Source organism: Canis lupus, chromosome 4, assembly GCF_003254725.2.
Source record: "Canis lupus dingo isolate Sandy chromosome 4, ASM325472v2, whole genome shotgun sequence".
Lineage (NCBI taxonomy): Eukaryota > Metazoa > Chordata > Mammalia > Carnivora > Canidae > Canis > Canis lupus.
The window spans coordinates 86,928,694-86,944,582 of NC_064246.1; positions in this window are offsets into that span (position 1 = coordinate 86,928,694).

Sequence of the window (15,889 nt, forward strand, 5' to 3'; positions counted from 1 at the left end):
GGGTGGCTCAGGGGTGGAGCGTCTGCCTTTGGCCCAGGGCGTGATCCTGGAGTCCTGGGATCGAGTCCCACATCAGGCTCCCTGTATGGAGCCTGCTTCTCCCTCTGCCTGTGTCTCTGCCTCTCTCTGTGTCTCTCATGAATAAATACATACAATCTTTAAAAAAAAGAAAAGAAAAGAGACATGGAGAGAGAGGGAGAGAGCACAATTGGAGTTCACATAGAACAGGAATTTCAATCAATATTTCCTCAGCACCTGCTAAGTAGCTGAGCACCACAGTGGGCATCATTCTTTGTCCTCACAGAGCTTAAAACCTGGTCAGGTGGTAGGCATTAGTCAAAAACTCATAGAAATAAATGTAAAATTGCAGCCGTGATAGATGCTATGAAGATTTACAGACTGCAACAAGAGTTTATAATGACAAGAACTGACTTGCCAAGGTTTCAGTGAAGCCTTTCTCGTCGAGATAACACAAGTCAGACACACTATTGGATGAAGAGATGGGACTCCAACCCACAAGTTGGAGTCAACTAGAAAAGAGACAAGAGGAGGATTCAGTACGTGCGAAAAGCTCTGCAAAAGTAGAGAGTATGTGAAGAGCCAGGACGAAAAGTTAGTCAGTGTGGCTGAGCAGAGAGAGTGGGCTGGAGTGTGGGGAAAGATGAAGATGAAGATGTAAGTAGGCCAAGACCAGGTAGGACCTTATAGGCCATATCCAGGAGGGTTACCTTGATCTGCAAAGGGCTAGGAAGCCATGGAAGACTTTTAAGAAGATCTGGGGGCAGAAGTCATATGATCAGGTTTGTATTTCACAAAGTTAGCTTTATTTGCAGCTCAGAGAATGGGTTAGAGGAGTCAGGAGAGGGCAAGTAGACCCATTTCTGTCATCCCCAGAAGAAATGACGATAGCTTGGAAATGGTGGGAGTGGTGGAAACCGAGAGAGTAGATACTTTCAGAAGGTATTTTTGAAGTAAAATCCAATATGCTGAGGTCGGAGAGTGTTGAGGCTGCCTCATAGGTTTCTAGTCTACACAGACAGGGTGGGCTGCCGAAGTCAAGTACACTGGAAGTGGAGTGGGTTTGTGGAAACGATCATGAGTTCACTTCTAGATATAGTGACTTTCAAGTGTCTTTCCAGAAATTCAAGAGTAACTCAAGTGAGCTGCTGGACATGTGGGCCTGGATCTCAAAGGACACGTCGAAACGTAGGCACAAAGAGTAGGCATTGATAAAATAAGACCGTTCACGGAGAGAATGTGAGGAAAGGACAGGGCCCAAGGTGCTCAAACATTCAGTGGCTAGACGGACGGAAGATGGTCAGACTGAAAAGAGGAAAGAAGTGGCCAGAAAGATAAGAAGAAAACTAAGAGAGTTTCATGGCACAGAAAATAAGAGATGAGACCAGTTGAGAAAGAGCAAATATCCAAGAATGTTGCTAAGGAGCTTTCTTAGCAACATTTCCTAGAGTGGAAATGTCCACTGACACAGAGTTCAAGCAAAAACGGTCTTCCTGTGGCGATGGCGCCAGAAATCATCCTGGAACAGGTTGAAGGAGGAGCAGGAGAAGGACAAAATGGTCAACATAGACCGTTCCACCAAGAACTTGGGCTGAGTCATTGACTGAGAATGAAAGGGAGGGAGCGGAGAAGGTGCCTTGAGGAGAGGGGGAAGTGTAGACGAGCAGCTGAGAGCCATTAAAGAGACGGATGGCCTCAAACCAGTAACGAAATGTCAGAACCGGGGAGACAGACTTCCATTAATTTGTCGTGGCACCAGTTTGCCGGGGTGGGCAATTCTCTCTAGCTATCATAGTCTGAACTGCGTTGAGAAATACCAAATTGCGGTCACAAAAGGAAAAGAATAAAGAAAAACAACAACACCAAGGAGACAATGAAGTTGAGAGGCTTGAGAGAGAAGCCCAAATTGTCCACGGAGCCCAGGCTCCATATGGAAGGAATTGTGGTTCTCAGGAGGCCCATCATTTTAGCTGAAAATGAGTCAGCCGAGGGATTAGGGACCCCAGTAAAGACGAAAGGCATGTGCGGGGAAATGCTGTGAAAGCTGAAATGGTAAGTGAAGAGGATGCTCTCGGTGCCCCCCAATATCTCCGCAGCCTGATGTCCTGATTTCTACTCAGACCATGAATTCTGGCCAGACCATGACTGGCTTTTGGCTCGGTGCCTTTTGAGGCCAGAAACACCGAGTCGTTGAAGTCCCCTGGATGCAACCTCAGCAACGACATAAGGGATTCAGCGAATAGCTACCCAACCCCTTCACTTTCCCCCACATGAGGTAACTCTAAGGATGTTCTGTTCCTTCCCCTCCGGGTCTCTGTCCTCCCACTCTCCCGCTGGCATTGGCTCCCCATAAACCACTCGTGCTGGAATCTCTTTTCAGGGTCTGCTTCTTGTGAGACTCAAACCCAAACAGGAGGCTGTTGCCATCGACGCTTTCCGGGGTGACCGTGTTTGGGGATAACGGGGTGCAGAAAGTAGCGGTGGAAGAGCGTTGTCAGAATGCTGCAGGGGTGAATGGGATTGGTTCCAAGATCAGGAAGGCTTAGAGGCCGCCACGTTGGGCGGTTTCTACACGGGTATCAAGTTGTCATAGATGGTGACCTGCAAGAGGCCTTGAACCCTGCACCACGGTTTCCATAATGTGGGAGAGAGGGCAGGAGGCCAGCGGATACCAGTGATCCCTGACAGCGTAGGGTAGATTTTGGTAGATGGCATGACCCAAAACAAAGAGGATATTTAAGCCAGGGAAAATGGAGTAATGTGTAGGCACAGAAAAGAAGATGCAAGAGAGTGTTGACCTCCCTCTCCCGATTAGGAAGAACTGTAGAAGGAAGAGCGGCCCCACCCGAGAGGACCTAACTCAAGAAAAACAGGGTCCCTACGGAGGGACAGCAGATTAGTCTACAGTGAGTCACAAAGAAAGAAAGTCTTTACAATGGACAAGATGGAAGGTTCTGGATTGCACAAGAGGGGGTGAATCCAAATGGATAAACTCAAGAAGGCTGTGATAGGGAGGGAGAAAAACCAGCTGGAGGTTGTACACTTTGAGCAGGGCCGTGGGGTAACATCTCGGGCCGCCTTGTGAGGCAGGATCCTGGGAACCCGAGGCCCACGGGAGCAGAACCGGAGGAGCTGAACCAGGCGGTGTGGCTCTCGAGGCCACTAGCCCCTCTTCTGCACTGTTCCTGATGGTCGGGGCTCCAAGGACTGTCTCAAAGGCAGGCACAGGAGTTTATGCTTCTATCACATAATACTTACACTTTTTTAAAAATGGTGCACAAGACATGATTGTGTGGGCCTATACAAAATAATGAGCCAATGGGAAGCAGCCATGCCCGTGCTCTGGCACCTTCAGGGTCACCTCCCTTTTTTACAACAATTCAGGTCAATTTTTACAACAATTTACAGCCACTTCTGCTGAAGTAAACAGAATTGGCATCCAGCAGGCTGACCTTAAAAGGCTTATTATTATCTGTCCTGGAGTCGTCTTAAAAAGGAATCTGCTATGTAGCAACTTCTGGTTTAGTCTGTGCCTTTGATGCATCACACAAGTTAGTGCAGACTGGCTTAACCTAATAACCCCCCCGCCCAGAGGAGGGCAGACTCGGGGGGACCCGGGCCGAGTCACGTGGTGCGCCTGGCGAGCTTGGCACAGGTCCCCTGACTCACCCCCCAGCCTGGCAGTGCTGCGGGCCCCAGAATGAAGATTCAGGTGAGGTAGGTTCTGGCCTCCATCCTGACAGGATGGACAACGTCATCTTCTTGGGCTTGAACTTCCTCAACTAGGTAGGTGACCCCGAGGCACGGGGTTCAATTAATAAGTGACACTCACTGTGATTTTTTAGGCAGATACCATATTCTGACATCCTGAAGCTCTAACCGGTTGCGCGTGCACTTCTCAGAAGACGGAAACATCACAGCAAATAGAACTGATTTGGGTGGAGAATTTAAAAAGATGCTTTAAACCACAAAATCCAGACTCTTAAAAAATTTTTTTTTATCACAGGCAACCTTCAAACATGAATGTAGACAGTCTCTGATTTTTAAATAAATTGTCTCATAAATGTCAGTAATTCAAAGTTCATTAGCCCCTTGGAAGCAAGAGTGTAAGCGAAGGTTAGTTGAGTTCAGTAAAAACGGTTCCATGTGCCAATCACTATGCCAGAACCGCGGGGGTTCAGCTCCTGCTCCTCCGGAGGCTGTGAGTTTGCAGTGGGAAATCTCCTAGGTCAAAGCACAAAGGCCCGCTCAACCCATATATGGTTCTAGGTATCTCTGACCACTGCTTTTGACACCTTATTACTAAGGGAAAACACGTCCTTAGTTAGAACTTGGGACATCACACACACATTTCTCTCCCACTTGAGAGTGGAGCATCTGTAGATGCTTCCGGAAAGCAGAAATTTGCTTAATAGAAACCATCACCTGATAGGTTTATTACTGCACAAGATGAAAAGGAGTAACCCGGGGCGCCTGGGTGGCTCAGTGGGTAAGCATCTGACTCTTGATTTTGGCTCAGGTCGTGATCTCAGGGTCCTGAGATTGAACCCTGCATTTGGCTCCATACTCAGCACGGGGCCTGCTTAAGATTCCCTCTCTGTCCCTCTCCCTCTGCCCCTCCCGCCACCCAAGTCTATGCACTTGCTCTCGCTCTCTGTCTCTCTCAAATGGATAAATAATCTTTTTTAAAGATTTTATTTATTTATTCATGAGAGATACAGACAGAGAGGCAGAGACACAGGCAGAGGGAGAAGCAGGCTCCATGCAGGGAGCCCGACACGGGACTCTATCCCGGGTCTCCAGGATCAGGCCCCGGGCCGAAGGCAGATGCTTAACCACTGAGCCACCCGGGTGTCCCTGGATACATAAATCTTAAAAAAAAAAAAAAGAGTAACCGTAGGTGTAATTTTGGTCAACAGCGTTTAAAAAAAAAAAAAAAAGTGTTGCCCAAAGCTTCCATGGCAAAGTAAGTTTAGGGAAACTAAGTTTGAACAGGGGGCTTTGCCGGAGAACTTCCTAAATGTCTCAATACGTTGTCTTTTATCTCCTAAAAGAAATGAAAAATGATAGGAAAGTCGTTTCTAAAATTCTCTGGGTACAGAACCATCTCGTGCTTGGTAGTTCTCTTGGAGTCGGGGTGGCACAACCATCCCGATCTTCCCAGGGTCGGGGGAGGTTCCTAGGGCACGTGATTTTTAGGACTAAAACTCAGCCGGGTCTGGGCAAACCAAGACAAGTTGGTCAACTTATTCAAAGAAGCCCTGAGCACGGCGCGGAAGATGTTGGTCACTGACTTTGGGGGAGCTCGGAATCGAGAAGCGGGGGCTGCGGCCTCCGTGGAGGCAGAGAGGGCCCGGAGCCCGCCGCCGCACCCCTGCCACCCCGGCTCCACTGCCCGTCTGTGGGCGCTGCTCTTAGCCGGGTGTCGGCGGATCAGGAGAGGTTGTGCTGGGTCTCCAGGTGCAGGTTTGGTGATACCGAGGAGTCCAGACGGGAAGCGAGTCCGGAGTTCTCCTCCAGATAAACCGAGACTCAAGGAATCTTTGGGGCCACCCGGGGGCTCAGCGGTTGAGCATCTGCCTTTGGTTCAGTTGGTGACCCCGGGTCCCGGGATCGAGTCCCGCAGGGAGCCTGCTTCTCCCTCTGCCTGTGTCTCGGCCTCTCTCTCTCTCTCTGTGTCTCATGAATAATAAATAAAATCTTTTTTTTTTTTTAAAGACAGAAATCTTTGATCTACCCAAAGTTAGGAGGGAAGAATGCTGGTGTCAGGAATCATGCTAAATCCGAAGACCCGTCTCCCCAGCCAAGCCTCGCTGCGATGAAGGCTGAGGTGGCCGGAAGAGAGAGCAAGGTAGGCGGTGAGTCCGCGTGACCCCGCTCCCAGAGGGGCTGCACCCCTCAGCCGTAGGACGTGTCCCGGGCGCCTGGAGGGACCTGAGGGACCCGAAGGCCTGCGCCTGGGGGGGCTACCCCTGCACCACCCAAGCTGAGAGGGGCGGCCTGACTCCCCCCACCACCACCACTGTCCGGCCCCTAAGCTGCAGCGAATTAAAATCGGAACAACAGTGGGGAAGTTGCTTGGAAGAAGGGGTGTTTTACACACGCGGCCATCGGGCTTGGCCAGCAGCCGTCGATCCGAAGAAGTTCCGTAGACGGGACCCATTTGCACCTCACTTCCAGGCACACGCGCAGGCCGACCGTTGCCACTGCCGCTTGTTAAAGTGACCTGGTTCCAGCAGATGCCTGCAGAGCCACCCTTGGGCGGCGGGGGCTTGCGGGCCCTTCGTCCCAACTCACGCAGCTGGAGAAAAAAATGACCATTTAAAGTAGGGATCAGGAGAACATTTACCTAAAGAACAACCATGGGGACAAAGAAGCTCATCTGACAGTTTATACTTAGTGGCAGTGCAGACTCCATCCCTAAGTCACTGGGAGGCTCTGCTCATTTCCCTTGTGCACGTGGCCGCCAGGAGAGGGTTTTCTGGAAGGAAAGCTCTGGGCTATTTATTAAAAGTGGACACACGCAGAGTCAGTCGTGAAGGTGAGCTCGAGGGGCCTGAGTTTTCGTGGGTCGCTTGTGAACCTGCCTCTGTCTTTGGCCTTCCAAAGTGCATGTTATTTCACATCTATATCCGCCTTGCTTTATGGTGGGGAGATGAATACCGTCTACGTGGCAAGGCTCTTCGCTGGCCAAAATAAATGGTTTGAGAGTTCAAAAGAATAGGGTGACATAGTTTTCATTTTTGCTCCCAGGTTTGATGGAAATTAAAAGCAGACCTTGCAGGCAGATACCATGAATTCCTAATGGGGGCGAAGGCATTTACAATGAAAAAAAAAATAAAAAAAAAAAATAAATAAAAAAATAAAACCTTAGGAAACTCCCGGCCCTTGGGAAACAATGGTTTGGGTGGAATTTGTTTTTCTGCACATCAAATGCTTAAGAACAGCTGTTTTTTGTTTTTTGTTTTGTTTTTCCTGAAACACACTTGCTCCCCCCCAAATTTCCTGGCATTCATAATGGCTTTTGCCATGAAGGAAACGCGCCCCGGATTTCTCAATGTGCTCATTTATTGCAAATTTCATCAATTCCGTGTCTGTCATTAATGCTACCTGGTGATACACCCTGACTTTTATATCCTGGCATAAGAAGCAGTACCCCAAGTTACCTCTTTTTGCTATTGCCCAGGAGAGCAAAGACGGGGTTAGGATAATTTCTTTTTGAATGATTGAGATACATGGGACCCCTGGGGGGCTCAGCGGTTGAGCGTCTGTCTTGGGCCCAGGGCGTGACCCCGGGGTCCCAGGATCGAGTCCCGCATCGGGTTCCCCGCAGGGAGCCTGCTTCTCCCTCTGCCTGGGTCTCTCTCTCTCTCTCTGTGTCTCTCAGGAATAAATAAAGAAAATATTAAAAAATAGATAAATGATTAGGGACAGCCCGGGTGGCTCAGCGGTTTAGCACCGCCTTCAGCCCAGGATGTGATCCTGGAGACCCAGGACTGAGTCCCATGTGGGGGTCCCTGCATGGAGCCTGCTTCTCCCTCTGCCTGTGTCTCTGCCTCTCTCTCTGAGTGTCTCTATGAATAAATAAATAAAATCTTAATATATAAAATAAATAAATAAATAAATAAATAAATAAATAAATAAATAAATAATTGAGATTCAATCACTTTTCATTTTTACCGACTTAACCTTTCCTGAAGTCGCGCATGCGACAGGCAGCCGGAGGCCCTCTGCTCCATCGAGCTCCTCTTTCCGGGGGCCGCGAGTCTTTCTCCGCATTCACAGCCTATAGGTTACAAGACTTGAAGAAACCAGCTTTCTTCGAGGCTTTGAATTTCAAGGGTTTGCTTTTGTGGTTCCCGGCTTTGGGCTCTGCAAAATACAAGCCTTTTTTATAACTAGATGTGGTTCCTAATAGGAACTCCCGTAAAAGCAACAATGAAACCTGGCCCCGTCTGCAATGTTTGGGGGTCACGGTATGTCAGAGGGTCAAAGACTTCAAGTTCAAAGTTGAAGAAAGTTTGCGTGCACATTATAGCCCCGGAAAAAAACATTAAGATAATTCGGCAGAGTGGAGAGGAGTAAATCACAGACGGTAGCCTGGTGCAGCCGAGTTCTTGCTGCGGGAGGGATCCCCCCAAAGCGCGGTGTTGTCGCACCTCAACTCCCTTCTCAGCTCACTGTCGGGTGAGTCCGTGATTCGGGTCGGGGTCAGCGGGCGCTCCCCTGGGTCTCCCCCGTGGCGGGCCCCCGCGGCCGTCCCCGTCGGTGGGTGTCGCCGGAGGCACCTTGGCTGTTCTCCACGTGCCGTCCATGCTGCCCGGGCTGGGCCGGCCTGGCAGACGGGAGGCGAGAGGGCCGCGCACAGAGGCCGCGAGGCCTGCCGAGGCTTAGGCTCCTCGATGACCCAGGTCGTTGCCCCTCGTGCTGGTGGGCAAAGCAGGCCCGAGTCCGGCTCGGCGTCCAGGAACAGAGGGGTAAACTCCAGCTCTTCGGGGACGGCTGTTCACGGCCGCGTCGCACGGACACAGCTACGGAGAGAGACAGCTTCGGTGGCCCTTTCTGTGACCTACGCAGCATCGCATCGCTTGGTGGAGCCTCAGGAGAAGCAGCAGGGCCTAGAGTCGGGAGCTACGGAAGCTGCACCTGACTCAAGGCAACACGAGGGGCCCAGTTTTGCTTTCATCTCTCTTTCTAAGCAGCAGTTCTGCTGCTGGCTCCCATCCATGGCTTCTAAAGGGCCCAGCTCCACACACCTAAGCAGGTAGAGCCTTTGCGTGCAGGAAATGGTGCCTCTTCTTTGGCTACACCCAAGCAAAGGCTTTTCCCGGATGGTGGAGTGAACGCACGAGGAGCTTGGGGTGTCTCTAAGGTTTTTAGGCATCTGGAAGGCTGTCGTTATCATCCACCGAGATGGAGAGGCTTGTGAGTAAAGGAGCTTTGAGGGGAGCCTGGAAAGTCCGAGAGAAAATTGACTAGTGGAAGAGTTCGTGACCACTGAGGGAAGGCGGGGCCTTGAGCCTGGTGCTGGCATTTGGTAGGGACACAGCTTGTCCAGGAAGAAGACGAGCAACGGCAGGCTGGAGAGGCACAGCCGCTGCGCAGAGCACCTGCCCCGGTACCAGGTGCATGAAGCCTCGAATCAGCAGGTGAAACAGAAGGTGACCCGTCCTAAGTCCTTTGACCTTCACGCTCACCCAGCAAGTGAAGAAGTAGGAAGCAGGAAATGGAGGGGGGACAGAGGTTAGGAAAGTAGGGGGCAGAGATGCAGGGGATCCTCATGGGGAGTCACAACAGCGGGCTGGTAAGTGCAAGCCCAAGCGTGAACTTCCGTGTGGCTCTTACAGGCCCTGTGGCCTTAGGCACAGCCCCCGATTGTTCCAGACTCCAGCTTGCCCGTACACACGATGCTGGTCCTAGCAGCAGCTCCCCTCCTGGGCGAACCTGAGGGTTCACCGAGATGATCCATGTGAAGAGCCTCACAGCCCGCGAGAAGCACACGGTCGTGGCTAATTCCAGGACGGTGGCTGCGGTCGTGCTCACGTGCAGGTCCATCTGCCTATAGTTTGCAGCTTATTATTTTATTTTATTTTATTTTATTTTATTTTATTTTATTTTATTTTATTTTATTTTATTTTTTGCGGCTTCTTTTAAGGTAAAATTCACCTACCATAAAATCAACATGTGATTCGGTGGCATTTAGCGTATTCATGGTGTCGTACAACCATAACCTCTGTTTAGCTTCAAGATATGCCGGTCATCCCCAGGAAGACCCTCTGGACATTCCCTCCCCCAGCGCCTGCCAACCGCCAGCCTGCTCTCTGTCTCTAAAATGCAGGTCCTTCATATGACACGTGACCTGCCGTGCCTTTCCTTCACTCAGCATCATATTTTCGGGGTTCGTTCCTGTTGTAGCACAAGTCAGTGCGTCACCCTTCTCTGTGGTCGAGGCACACCTCACTGCATGAGAATTCCACAGCTCGTTACCATCCACTCATTGATGGACGGAGTTGCTTCCCCTTTCTGGCTCCTGTCGGTAGTCCCGCCGGGAACGTGCCCACACAGGTATTTGTTCGAGCGCCCGCCTCCAATCATTTGGAGTACACACCCGCGAGTGGGATTGCTGGGTCACGTGTCGGCACTTCTGACGCCACAAAGCCAGACTGTAGAGAATAGGATTTTCCACCCGTTCACTCGACCACCATCTCCTACAGTCAAGGGCCGGGCTTCTCTCTCTTCTTTGGGTGCTTGGCTTTAAGGAGCAGGAGAGCAGAAGGTAGTCACTGTAAGTTGCTTCCTACTCAATGTTTTTCTACTCATTTAAAAAATGTAAAAGCCATTTGCAGCCCACGGAGCGCACAGCACCCAGAGGAGAGCCAGCCTTGACTTACGGGCAGTGGTTAGCCACTTACGTACACCATAGGGTACCATGCTCTTCCATTACTCACAAGTATTATAGGGTTAGAAGGAACTTCAAATTTGTTTTTATGAAAGAGCTGAACACGGCCATGTTCATAGGAAATAAACCTGGAAATGCTTCTCAGAAATGTATGCATCTGAGGATCCCTGGGTGGCTCAGCGGTTTAGTGCCACCTTCGGCTCAGGGCATGATCCTGGAGACCCGGGATCGAGTCCCACGTCGGGCTCCCCGCAGGGAGCCTGCCTCTCCCTCTGCCTGTGTCTCTGCCTCTCTCTGTGTCTCAGGAATAAATAAATAAAAATCTTAAAAAAAAAAAAAAAGAATGTATGCATCTGGATCACAAAATGTAAATGCGTTATGATGGCAGCTGATCCCAGGCGCCGCCAAGACACCACTGATTCTAAGGCCAAGAAATAGAAATCATAAAAGAGGGAAAGCACACAGGCAGCTCGGAGTTTTGCAAAAGGAAGAAAGAAACCAGCGACTCTGATGGGAGACGTGGGCTGAGTCCCAAGGGACAGAGCAGAGGGAGGGAGGAGAGAAGTCAGTCAGACCCACATCTCCAGGGTTTGACGGGCAGGCTGGCCTGGCTCGGGGACAGATGGACTTGAGAGCCATCCCACACCCGGTGAGCAGATTCCTTTTACCGTAGCGCCTTCCTTCACGGCCCCGAGTGAGATCCAGAGAATAACAGACCTACTGGCCTGATAGCGATTTCGGAAAGGAGCATCTTAATGATATGCTTTAGTTTTGGTTTTTCTTTAAACCCCCAGATGCCAACTCCCAGTCTCTGCTGGCAGCTCCCTCAAACAGCAGTTGGCCGCTGAGACTTTCCAGAACTTACTATGGATGTCATATTCCTCCTCTTTAATTTAAGTCCGTTCCTGCTAATTTGGTCCTCCACAAAGCTGGTTTAAGACGGGCCCACATTCCCCACATGAAGATGTCTCATTTGTCTAAAGATGGTCATTAAGCCTCCCTCCGCCTGCTTTTCTCTGGACTGAACAACCCCAAATCCTTGAACCTTTTCCCGTAGAACTAATTGTCATCTTTTATAACATTTTTGTGACTCTGGTTTCTTCACATCATTGTTTTCCTTTTTTTTTTTTTTAAACAGCAGAAACCAACAATCCCCCCTCAAAAATGTGTTTTCTCGAGAAGTTTGGACTCCAGTGGGACACTTAGAGCAAGACGACACAAAGGAGAGAGATCCCCTCAACCGTCTCTGTTTTATTTCTGGCATCTCAGTGCCATGCTGGCCTTTTCCCACAGAACTACTCTATTTCTGACGAGTAGTCATTTCGTGCGCGGAGTCCACCCCACCCAGGTCACTTCGCCACTAAACCCACACCTTGTAATCATCCCGACAAGAACAACCATAATGATGGCATCTAACCTTGTCGCCTTGTGCTAAGGCTCCGGGCGACCCTCGCTGGGAGGTCGCCGGTTACCCGCACTTGACAGCGGAGGGCACGCTCTGGGACAGGTTAAGGACCTGGCCTGAGACGACCCGCGGGGAGCGCGGCAGGTGCGGCCCACGGTGCCCACCGCGAGTCGCGGCCGGTGCCCTAGTCCATCCTGGGCGTCTGTCCGTGGACTCCAATTAACGATACTTTGTCTCATACGTATTTACTCAATTCATATTCATCTGCAAATTGCTCCTTCAACGACATTTTCCTGACGTATCAAGGTCATTTTCAAATGTTTGCTGGCTGTCCACCTCCAGAAGGTTCGATTGCTTCTAACTCAGCAGGTCTGCGGCGCTTTTGCGTTATCTTCCTTCCGAATAGGGAAGCTCAGCAGTTTGACCCTTGGGGGACGGATGTTAAAATCCCCAAGAGCTGACATGACACTCCAGGCACCGTCGTAGGCGTGCTGCCCCCGCCCCCCCCCCAGCAAAGCCCTACCAGGCGCTGCCACGGCTCCCTCCGATGTTACAGATTGAGGCACCGGGACGGTGCGCAGCTCGCCGAGGTCACTCAGCTGAAAGTGTGCCTGCAGTTTTACAAGTCGCCTTAGATTTATAAATACTCTGCCTATATCTTGTTGCCAGTCCACTTTTGAACAATCTTTTCCTGACCAGACATTGGATCTTTACTAAGTGGTGTTTCTTCATCTTCCTGCTTAACAATGGTAATTTGGGTTTCTAACCTTCTGCCATTAGGGGAAAAAAAAAAAAAAGATTCTCTGAAATTATTGTTCATTTTTCGTTGCGAGAGAGTGATGAAGGATACGTGCAGTATGATGCCATTTGCACATTTGAACAGACGTAGAACAACAGCACACGTCGTTTCAGGAGACACACGTGCTGTAAAGGAGGACAACTGGCAAGTGCTTCCTACAGGAAGCTGCAAACGTATTTGCAGTTTTTTCCCTCGGGCTTGGTGATGGTAATATGCGGCTGATTTTTACATTATTCTTCATCTCCCTTTGAAGGTTTGACATTCTTATGTTTTTTAAAAATAAGGGAGGAAGGAAATTAAGTACGAATAAGTAGACCAGAGTAGGGACAGTTGCTGATAATCAGGATGTCCGACTTCTAGACCTTGTTCTGCAACATGCCAGCAGTTGAAATCGAGAAAGCTGCTTGATCCCGGCCTCTTTCCTCAACTATAAAAGGCAAGCATTTCACCAGAACAGGGGTTGGCAAACTATGGCCCCCTGATTTGTCAATAAAGCTTTATTGGAACATACAGACCTACGCCCATTTGCTTACAAATAGCCCGCGGCTGCTTTCGTTCCACAACGGCAGAGTCGAACAGGAACAACGAGGACGGTCTGGCCCACAAGTTCTAAAATATTTACTGTCTGGGGCTTTACAGAAAGTATCTGTGGACCCCTGTAGCAGAAAATCAGTCTCCTTCCACTCTAAAATCTGAGCATCCCAGGTTACAGCGAGCGGCTGAGGCTGTTGCACCAACAGTGCATTGTGCACACACCAGTGCTAGTCACAATACATCACTTTACCTAAGGATGGAAAACACAGATAAGATCAAAGAAACTTCAGGACTTTGAAGTCATACAGCAAAGCCATTCACTATTGTTCTGGGAGGGTATGGGCACAGACGTCCGCCCCCCCACCCCCCCATGGAATGAAAGGCAAGTCCATAGGTGCCAAGCACAGAGTCTAAAAGTCCCCGCGCTAGGGAGTGTCATGTGATTATAATACAGTCTATACATGGCTACGCTTTGTGGGTTTTCAGGGATGTTCTAGAACATTGGGACTTTATCTTCTCGTAAAGTTTCTCATAGGAATCAAGGACTCATTCCTCTCTGCAAAGGAATTCGCCCTCTGAAAGAGAAAGGCAAAATAGTGCTCAAGAGCAGGAGTCCAAGAGTCAGATGGCAAGGACTAGAACTCTGGAATACACCTTCACTGCCAGTGCAGCTTGGCACTCTATGTCATCTCTCCAAACCTCCGTGTCCTCACCTGTGACTTGGAGCCAGGCTAGTAGGTACCTCCTGGATTGCTGTGAGGCCTACACGATATAATTCATAGTGCTTAGCGTTGGTGCTTAGTGATTCTTAATTCACGTTATTGAGCATGACGCCAAATAAATATCAGCCGTCGTTAACCGGACATGCTTAAGACACGATACAAATTCTACAACGGGTTTTAAAGCACAGCTTCTAGTATCTGCTCTCAGGAGTAGTGAGAGATATGGGGCGGGGGGAGTGGAAGGCAGTTTCAACATAACTGTACCAGATGGAACATGAGAAGCAAGCTTTCCTTGGGGTTGCCATACGGCAGCGGCATCCGGGAGGCACAAAAGGAAAGCATTGCAGCGCCAGCCTGAACTCGAAGCCCGCCGTCCCAAAGAGTTTGGACTGCCCGGACTGTTTCGTCAAGAGAAACAACTATTCCGGCTTTCACAAGTTGAATGCAAAGTCACGACACTGACAACGTGGCCAATGAGTAAACCACTGGAATGAAAACAAGCGTAAGCAGATGACATCACATGAAGTGTCTACAGCGTAACCGGGGGTAAGCTCCTCAGCCTCCCCAGACCTCCGTCTCCATGGATATCACTGTCCGCCAAATATATCATTCAAGCCACATACACACAGGTGTCCCCCCTTATCCACAGGGGATATGTTCCAAGTCCCCGGGGGGATGTCTGAAACTGTGGATAGTACCAAACCCTATACGTACTATGTTTTTTTCCCTATACATACATACCTATGATAAAGTTAAATTTATAAATTGGGCTCAGTAAGAGATTAACAATAACAACTAATAATAAAATAGAGCATTACTGTAAAGTTGTCCTGTAATAAAAGTTACGTCAATGAGGCCTCCCTCTCTTTCTCCCAAAATCTTTTATACTGTGCTCAGAACTCTTCTTGGGACGATGTGAGATGATAAAATGCCTGCATGATGAGATAAGTGAAGAGAGTGATGTGGGCACTCTGACGTAGTTAGGCTACTATTGGCCTTCTGAGGATGCATCGGAAGGAAAGTCATCTGCTTCCAGACCGAGGTTGACCGTGGGTAACTGAGGTCATGGAAAGGGGGGTGAGGGTGGGGATCTACCGCAGATTAAAGTTTTCTACTAGTCACATTAAAGAAAGTAAAAAGAAGTAGGTAAAATTAATTTTAACAATATGCTTCATTTAGTCCATTTTAACAAAATCAATCTTCCAGCATGTAATTAATATAAAAAATACAGTAACGACATTTCTACATGCTTTTTTTTTTTTTCAAAATCTTCCAACTTGTGTGATTTTACAGTTTCTGCACATCTCACTCAAGAATACTGCAGCCTCAATAGCCACGTGACTAGTAGCTGCCATATTGACCCACGCTGGTCTAGGACACACTCGGCTCCTAGAAAACCACTGATCCTAAACCATACCTTAGTGAGAAGACAAAGGCAGGGATGAAAACTTTATGCCATTGGTCCATATATGAAGGTTCAAACCACATCAGTAAATGATATTTTATCCCGGCATATAATAAAAGATAGGAATTCAAACTTAGAACCGCGAATGATGTTTGTCAGAAGGACAGTCCCATAAAAAGCCATTAAAAAGGTTAATATGAGGTTAACAAAGATGACTTTCAGCTGAAGAAATTGAATTGGTTCTCCCTAAAGAAAGACTTTTACGTTTCCTTTGATTTCTTTCATTAACTCTTTGTAATTTAGCAAAAATCTGGATTTTTAGCAAAAGACAAGAATGTTTTCAGTAGGTCTATTCATAGTAGCCACAAACAGACGTCCTGAAACACCACATCTTTCAGTCGGGGCACCCGGGTGGCTCAGCAGGTTGAGCATCTGCCTTCAGCTCAAGGAGTGACCTCGGGGTCCCGGGATCGAGTCCCACGTTGGGATCCCCGCAGGGAGCCTGCGTCTCCCTCTGCCTGTGTCTCTGCCTCTCTCTGTGTCTCTCATGAATAAATAAATAAAATCCTTTTTAAAAAAAGTCTTTCAGTGGTTAAATAGTTAAGTC